Here is a 9,299-nt window from a genome sequence, read left to right as displayed (position 1 = left end):
GGCCATGATGGGACTCGAGGAAGATTAATGCGAGAATCAAATCCCACGTTACAGAGACTAATCTCCTGAAACACAATTGTTTTAGGCAGATGATGAGCTTATTCGTTCTTAGTTTTATTTTTGCAGGGAAGTCAGTTCTTTATTTGTGAAGGTCAGTCTAAGGCTGAAGATGTTCCTCACTCACAGCAGGATGATGTTAGAAGTTAACTTTAAAAAGAAATATATAACATATGCTTTTGAAATAGGATTCAGAATCTTGTTGATTATTCAGACATTATATAACATATATACACAAAAATGCAAACAATAAAAGACAAGCTAAGATTGATCCATTAAACTTTGCCAATATTGAGTAGCAGCGACTAGCACTCAATAATTGCATTAACATAATTACAATTTCCCCATTTGGTTGAACACATTTGCCCACTCTGATGTTAATGCTGAAGCAGGAGCTGACAAAATAATAATTACAGTTCTTTGCAAAGATATTCAGAAATCATTAAACTCGTATATTTCAGTCAATAATTACACAATGGAATTTAAAATAGAAATACATTTATAAATATGAATAGTTCCCACTGTAATTTATGCTACATGACTTATGTCATTTTTCAATACTTTACATGGTTATAGCGTGTGCCAAAAACTGACATTCACTGGTTTATTTTCTCCCTACATTTGTATCTCAAGGTTACAAACATATTACACTGCATCAGATTTAGCTTTTTCCATACTCTTCAAACTTAGAAGTGAATTATTGGAACCAAGAATACAATAACCACTTCACATCTATTCAACTCTGTTCTGATGATAAGGCCACAGGTCGATTCTTCCCTCCCAGTGCACCATGGGAAAAATGTCCATGCATGGTGTATCCAGGCAGAGCTCCACATCCATTGCCAGGCAACCAGCCTCCATTGCCTCCAGGAGAGACATCTGGTCATGTGACTGGTGATCATACATCTTCAAATCTCCAAGCAGAGAATAATTCATCAATTAGGTTTATGAAGAGGAGCGTGCACGGAGGGATTGTATCATCACACAGGACCGTGCAAGGAGCCATTCATCCACAAGGCGAGAACGGTGAAATAATGACATACACGGTCGCCAGGCACCAACAACCGTGAATTCCGTCTTTCATTCGGTTCATCAGGTAATGTGAGAGACATGAGAGACATGAGGTGTTCTGTAGCGTGTGAGCTACCAGGTGGGATGTGGCAGAGGTCACCATTATTAGAGATGAAGGCACATGTGGTGATATTTACCTGGAACTGGAGCAGTGGACCACTTCAAGTTTACAGAAGATAAAATGGGCTTCATGCACTTTAATGAACTTGTGATTGCTCCTTTAGCTTCACGTTCCATTGTCCTTTAGGTAAAAAGCACCTTGATGATCTATTTTAACCAGAAATCTGTCTCTCTGTATGTGACTTGCATATCTAGAGAACCGTTTCTCTTTTGGGCTACATGCTTGGCCAGTGTTGTTCTAGGGGCCCAAGGAACTGCAGTGTTGAGTTTGGTACAACTTGAACATGCTATACGTTCAATATTAATACATTTTGAATAAACTGGCCACCAGCGTTCTGAAGCCGCTGCATCGGAGACTCATCAAACATTGTCAACCACAGGCTTGTGTGAGTCCTGCAGTCTGTCGTTATTTGCCACAGCTTATTACTGCAGGTTACTTCATGTCAGAAACGACCCGATGCAACCATCACACAATGGTTTCTCTATTCTCATTATAAAAAGAGTCTGACAGTAGATTCCACGATGCTCAGATTGGGGCTGAACCTCCTGCCTCTCTGGACAAGCAGTGTCAGACGTCTTGGCTGAATTTCATTTCAAACTTTATTTCCTCCGATTTTGTTTCTTGCTGCAGCTCCTCTACCACCACGTATGCAGAGTCCTCTTCCCCTGGCCTCTCTTCCACGGTCTCTTAATCTCATTACGAGCCTCTGGCCTATTTGAGCCACGCTTGCAACGAGCAGCACAGAGGTGGAGTCTTTTATCAGGGGATGAGGAGCGATGACTGATTGAAGAGTTCTACAAAGGAGTTTCACGCATTAGAGATTCATACTTACCCAAGTAATTTCCTTCAGGTGTTATTAGCACGGCTAATTCAATATAGTTTCAGGTTTTTCTATGAGATGGAATTGTCCATTTAAAAAAAACGTGTGAAACCAATTAAAATGGTCCACTGTGACTTGTTTGACTCTCTTAAACCGTGGTTATTCTGGACAGATTGTTCATTGTTCGCCAACTGTGACGTCGACATCACGTCTTCTCCTTTCGTACTCTCACTCGAGGGCCAGGGAATAGTTGTTGGCTTCTCTTAAACGATAAGGAAATTATACAATCACCAATTGCAGAGGTCTTTCCATAGTTTTTCTGCAGAATGCCTCTTTGCAGTCTGTGCAGTCACCCTGCACGAGCCACCAGATAATCTCTGTGCTATGCTCTTTACGAGATGGATGTAGAGTGGGACCTGTTTGAAGGCTAGCCTACATAACATTGCACCAGTCATGCAATTACAAAATGTTGGGAGGTGAAAGACCAGCTGACAACGACGCCAAGCCGGAATATTGTTCTTTTTTGTGCCATGAAGAATGACAGGAACGTTGAGGATAAACCGAGCTTTAATTTTAGCTCCTAAGGTCCAACTCAGAGGATCAGAGTTGACCTACAACATTTTTTATCTGACTTAACTAATTCTCCCGGACCTGGAAAGCATTGATGGAGAGGGGGATATCTGAAGTAGCTGGCTTAACCTGCTGCAACTATGACCAAACTCCAGATAGAAAATGAATGGATGGATAAAGGGATATCTGGAAATAAGCCATTTCCTCTCCATTGTCACCAAGTGCTGTATCACAATCTGCTCATGGGTTTCTCTACAATATTTTAAGGTCTTGACCTTATAAGTTAAGTGCCTTGAGATAATGTACGTTGGGATTTGGCGCTGATGTACTAATAAGATTGAGTCTATGCACATATGGTATCCTCCGTCAGGTCACCCCTGAAAGACATCTTTTTTTATGTGCTTTTTTTATCCCCTTGCTCGTCAGAATCCAGAAAGCCCACTCCAGGGTTACTTAGTGAGATTACAAATTAAGATTAACAGCCTGACAGTTGATGTCCTGGCAGGATGTGTGCTGTGAGGAGGAGATGAAAAGTAAAAAAGAAAGCAGCAGGCTGACAAGAACATTGCTTTCATAGTTCTGTAGTTGGCTGAATCCCCCACTGTGCTGCTCTCTATTATCTGCCAGGGTCACACACCCATTGAACTAAGCAAAAGCAGGCAATTCCAACTGGCCCATACTGCGCTGCCACTCATTAACATCGAAGAAATGAAGCCAAGTATTCCACCACACACCCACACACACTGTAGATGGTAAGCAGAGAAGAAATGAGCATCACTAGTGGTGAGGGCTAAGTACAGATCTGAAGGCCCCCGAAGGATGCATGTGGCCAGTGTGTGAATTTAAATGTGTCCTGTCCCGCAATGAATCAAATTTATGTTTACACCTAAGAATGACCTTTCGTGGATTTGTTTGTGGACATCAACACGATATCAACACGGATCAACATATAATGATAGCTGTGTAATAATAATCTATCATTTAGCCATTCTCTCTCTCGCTCTCTCTCTAATACAAGTGACACACAGGATTGTTTGCATACAGAACAGGAAAGTGACATGACAAGTGTTCACAGGAGACACATTCAGGATGTGCAAACTGAAAAACTTGACACTGACAGCTTGTAATAATACCAGGTTTGAACATGGTCGTACAGTTACAAATCAGTACAGGCATCATAATGTGGTGAAAAGTTGGGCTAAAGTCAGTTTTGTTTGATATTATTCTGTTTAATTACTTTACTAAATAAAAAATGACTGGATTTATCATGTGAGACTGACCTTTGATTCAAATAGAAAAGGCAGTGGGGGTCTGTGAGACCCCTCTCCTCCCAAACAAGAGAAATGGTTTATCCTCCTGACCCCCCTTTGACTCCTCTAAATGCAGCTAATCGAGCTGAGAAGCTGCTGCTGCTGGTAATGGAAGCCCGACTTCCTGCAGTGACTCAAGAAAACAAAAGCAAGGTTCTAAAATTGAAGCGTAAAAGGAAATAGAACAAAAGCAAATTGAGTGAAAACAGTGTTAGGTTCTTTTTGTCTCTTTCTAAGTCCGAAAGGTGTGAAAGACACCGATCAGGTGATGACACTTCTTTTACTACAGTGACCAGGATTCTTGTGCTACACCCCTGCAAATCAGATCCTTGTCCTGGCCCAGGGACAAACAATTATTCACTTGTATCAACCAGTTGTCGTTTTCATTTTGTGTGGAGGAACATGGAGGCTGAGAAGAATCAGATTACCTCTGGGCAGGTGTAGGCCAGCCTCAGGCCCGGTTTCCAAGAAAGATTTCTAATCTAGCACACAACTCTCGCAAGCCTCCGGGCAGGAGAAACCATCAGCATCCATCTGATTAACATGGACGGAGGAAAGGGGCATATCTAACGCCTGGACAACCCCCTGGCCTCTCTTATTTCACTATCTAATATCTGTGGGCCTTCTTTACACTTAAGGGAATGAAGAACAAGGAGAGGTTGGACCTGCGGACATTCATCTTTCTTTACAGCAGTAATGTTACCTGTCTGCGTACAGCCCCCCCCCCCCGCGCTATCGGCTGACAGATTTCATTATGCAGGGCTGCAGCTCGGCTCATACAGGTTTAATCAAGGGTCTAATTGTACGATTGCCACTAATCACAAATACGTCCCAGGATCAATATGCATTTCACACATGCAGCCCCTCACAGGAGAGAACACTGAGCCGAGTGTGCTGCATCCTGTATGAAATCAAGCACCTGTAGGGAGCCATGAATTAAACATGCCTTCAGCAGTGCTACCACTGAAACCTCCCCTGTTTCTTCAACATCAAACGTAACCTGTGATGAATCATTTATTGTTACGCTATAAATCCACTTTGGAGCCCTTGATTGGATTAATTGGTTCATTAATTAAAGGGAGGATGATTGAGGGAACACCCAGGCCGCGGCTGTGAGCGGTTTTCTGCAGCTAGCGCGTGATTTTAGATGTGTGGACCAACACACAGAGTGATGAAGGGTAAAAGAAGAAGGAGGGGGTGGGGGCAAGGTGGATGGATGGATGGATGGATGGATGGTTGACTGATGGACTGATGGATGGATGAACGGAGGGAAGGGTGGATGGTTAGATAAATGGATGGATCTTATTCTTTATGCCATCAGTAATATGTCTCGTTGACCTTTTAATGTCTGAGCAGGAAACCTTCATGACAGTGAGTTATACAACAGGTATTTAACATATCTCTGTCGTAAAGGTGGATGTAGTTTTATTCCTTAATGAATGATATTCATCCAGACACTTGTTGGAGATCTTTTCTCATAACTGGAGCGAGGTCACCGAGTGACAGAAGCTGTCGAGGCCCAGATTTCCCCTGCCCTTACACCACCGCCCCTCATTAATCATCCAGCAGATCCCAGAGCAGAGCAGAGCCGCCTGACAGGTCAGCTCTTATACATAACTTCACTTTCAACCCCTGAGCTGGAAAACTTTGCTTATGGAAAGTTTTTCAATGTGGGTTCCATCAACAATGATGAAAATTCAACTAAAAACTAAAGAAAATTGTTTTGGATTCATTACCCTGCCAGGGAGGTTTACGTTATAACTCCTGTCCAGTTATTTGTTTGATTGTCAGCAGGATTAACCAAAGTTAAACAGTTTCCTTAAAAGCAAGGAAATCGAATTATTGTCTGAATGTGTCCACGAAACAAAACCACGAGAACTGGGCTTTGTAAAAATTTAATTGAAGAATTTTGTAATAAAAGTAGGACCCACTTCATGTAAATTGAGTGGGAATTTGTCATAACTCTGTAGCCATGGTAGCTGCTGAATGTGCTTAAGGACAGTGTTTTTCTTAAGGTTAATCATATTTAATATGTTTACAATATAGTTTTTGTAGAAACGATAACCGAGGCTTCAGGGAAGCAGTTTATGCAGATGTTTTGCACCAGTAAGTATTGAACCTATTTACTATTTGTGTTGTTATTTCAGTCTGGATCACTAATAACATTCCTTATAATGTCGTCACATCATCATCTCGTCAGCTCTGTTTTCTTTTGCCATTTTTAAAGAAACAATCCTGTAAATTACGGATCATTGTCCTCGAGCACAGTTCACCCACAGGAACCCCGAGTCCTGAGAAAGTCTGATGCGTTTCCACCACAGATTTAATGGCGGAGCCCCCCCCCCGAGCTGTTGTGGACTTTACGAGAAGTGTGCATCAAAGTGTGTGAGAGTCTGTGACAGTGTGGACGAGAGACACTCAGATTGGATGGAGAGAGAGAGTGAGATGTGGAATGATGCATTTGACCATGTAAGATTGACTAATTGCAACTCGGCCATTACCATGATTGATTTCACCGTCCAGAATGAAAGTCCTCCAAACTGAATCAGTGCTTGAGATCATGCACGCTGGCATGTTAAATACGGTTTAGCATATTACCCCCCCCCCCCCACCCCATGGTTGAGTATAAGCATTTAATCAATTTAAGAGTGTTTACTACACGGCAGGGTTTCCTGTAATCGCATTATAAATTCCATATTATTCTTTATTAGTCAGCATAAACACAAGTGCCTGTGTGCGTACACACTTACACACAATAACATAAATGAGAATAAATAAAAGGTGAAGAGATTCATCAGCTTCATGCAGAAGGTTATGTTTACACCCCCGTATGTTTGTTTGTAAGTAAGAACACACTCAAGAAATCCTGGACCGATTACTATGAAACTTGGTGGAAGGAAGTTGTATCAGTCCGGAAAAATCCCATTAGTTCCACATCTAGGAAGAGTTTTTACACATTCATATACGCTGTATTTTTCAACGTTTTCATGATTTCTCAGAGGCAAATATATTGAACTAGTCATTTGCAAGAAAAGTTTGGTGTATATGCAAAAGGGGGCCGGGGGCAGCCCCGAGCTGTTGAGGACTTACGAGGACCCTGCATCAAAGTGTGTGAGCCTGTGACACTGTGGGCGATAGACACTTTGAGGGGACAGAGAGAGAGGGTTGTGGAAGGAAGGATGCGTTTGAGTGACACACACTAGCACAACATGTAAAATTGATTAATTACAACTCATATATTTGCATGATTGATTTCACGCGCCTGATTGATATTGACAATTCCTCCAAACGGAACAAATATCATTGGAAAAACATTATCCACAGTGAAGCATGCTAAATATGGTTTTCTGTATTTAAACTTCCTATATTGAGTATTTTGCATTTAATACTTATAATGCATGGTAGTGAAGTTAAATCCCACAACAGTGTTTTTAGGATTAACAAAGACAACTGTAGGTTTCACTCCTTTGAAACGACACACAACCTGACAAATAGACAACATTCAGATGGATCCAAGGATATGACGAACATATGGGAGGGAGAAGACAGATGCCAAACCCCACGAGTCACAAATGAACTGATTCTTCACAAATCAAGAATCTGATAATCCCAACATAATCAGGTAGATTGGAGTTTTATAGATAGATGCGTTGCCATGCGGATTCTTAATTATGATAATGTATTACAGAGGAAACAGTGGGTTGGTTTTGCATATTTATTGCACGTATGTTCTGCCGCAGGTTGTGCGAAGGCTGCAACAAATTGTCGACACTTGAGATGATGGAGCTGTGACTTGATTGTCGTAGCTTTAATCACGCTTGTTCTCCCAGATTTCAGAGCACAAGTGAAATAGAGCTTTATGTCTGCCTGTTTAACGCAAGTATGACGAGGTGTTCATCATCCCTGTTCATAATCCTTATTCAACACACGCACGCACGCACACACGCACACACACGCACACACTCATACGCACAGACACAAACACACACATCTGTGTTACTTAATGTTGTTCCAAGATTCCTTTCGTTTCATTTATCCTCCGAATTTAAACCTCTGCAACACAATAACTCTGCAGCCAAACTCCAGCAACACACATATCAAACCGAGTGTGTTACAATAGCAGCCGACAAAAATCTATTCAGTCCACGTCCGTGCTCGGGAATGAGTTTTCCTATAATTACACAATCTGACCGTGGAATATGAGGTTAGTTTCTGTGGGAAATTGTGTTTGGATGATGAAACACTTCAGGTGAGATTTGCACAGCGGACAGAAGAGTGAGCTGCGTAAAAGGATGTTTTAACCTTTTGGTTAATTTAAAAGAGCCACGACTGAACCTTTCTTTTCCCCAGAGGCCAGGCCGCGAGACACAATATCACAATTACCACAGTGTTCATGATGAGTGAGTCTGGGCGGGTGAGAAGTTTGAACCCTTCAGCGTTAAGACAACAGCAGTTACTGTAAAACATCTGAGCGTAAAACAACACACATTGTTCATGTTTTTACAGTCTTTCTTGTCTGGACCAATGATGAATGACTGTAATGTCTGTTTTTTTCCTTCTTTTTTCAAGAGGTTGGTCTGTTCAACTTTCATGTTTTGTAATGCTCACACCCAAAACTCTCCACTTGCACTCATTCAGCAAATCTGAGCGTAAGCAGCGCCGATTTGAGTGTAAGCGCAGTCGTTTGAGTGACAGCACAACACAATCTGAACGGGAAATCAATGGATCCTGAGATTAAAACTGAAAAAGACAACAAACCCACCACTTGTGTTTTTGTTTCCACTTTTATCAAGGAGACCACGATGCGTTCAACACAACCAATTCAACTTTCCTATTATAAAAATGATCATCTATTAAATGGTTCATATTCTACAGAGGCTCTTGTGATTGAAAATCGTTACAGTTGGTTATTTCTTTTTATGCAACACATAAGAAATAAATATTGGTACATGAGTTTTCTCTCCCAAACAAAGGGATAACTGGATGCTGGTGTTTCTTGTTGTATTTTTTTCTCTGCGGCTCAACAAACTGTTTTGTGTTCTCCTCAGATGTTTCCTCAAACATGGAGAGAAGAGAAGAGTAGCGTGGGTGTACAACAAAATAAGCCTCTCTGGTTTTTAGGGACATTTGGAGTTTCTCTACTTCAGCGACCCAGCTTCTGGTGGTTTGTATATTTAATTGAGTACAACTCTTGAAATGCTCATTGCCCATTTTTAATTGAAAGTCTATTATTAGTACAGTATCTTCAGCAGCAGTAGCAACATTTTGTCCCAGCTTTTCCTTCAGACGCTTCAGATTGACGTCTTCATGTTTCCTTAAAGGGCAAAACGAGGATTAAGTATATATCGAT

This window comes from Pleuronectes platessa, chromosome 19 (genome assembly GCF_947347685.1).
Source record: "Pleuronectes platessa chromosome 19, fPlePla1.1, whole genome shotgun sequence".
Taxonomy (NCBI): Eukaryota; Metazoa; Chordata; class Actinopteri; order Pleuronectiformes; family Pleuronectidae; genus Pleuronectes; species Pleuronectes platessa.
This window is presented reverse-complemented; position numbering follows the sequence as displayed.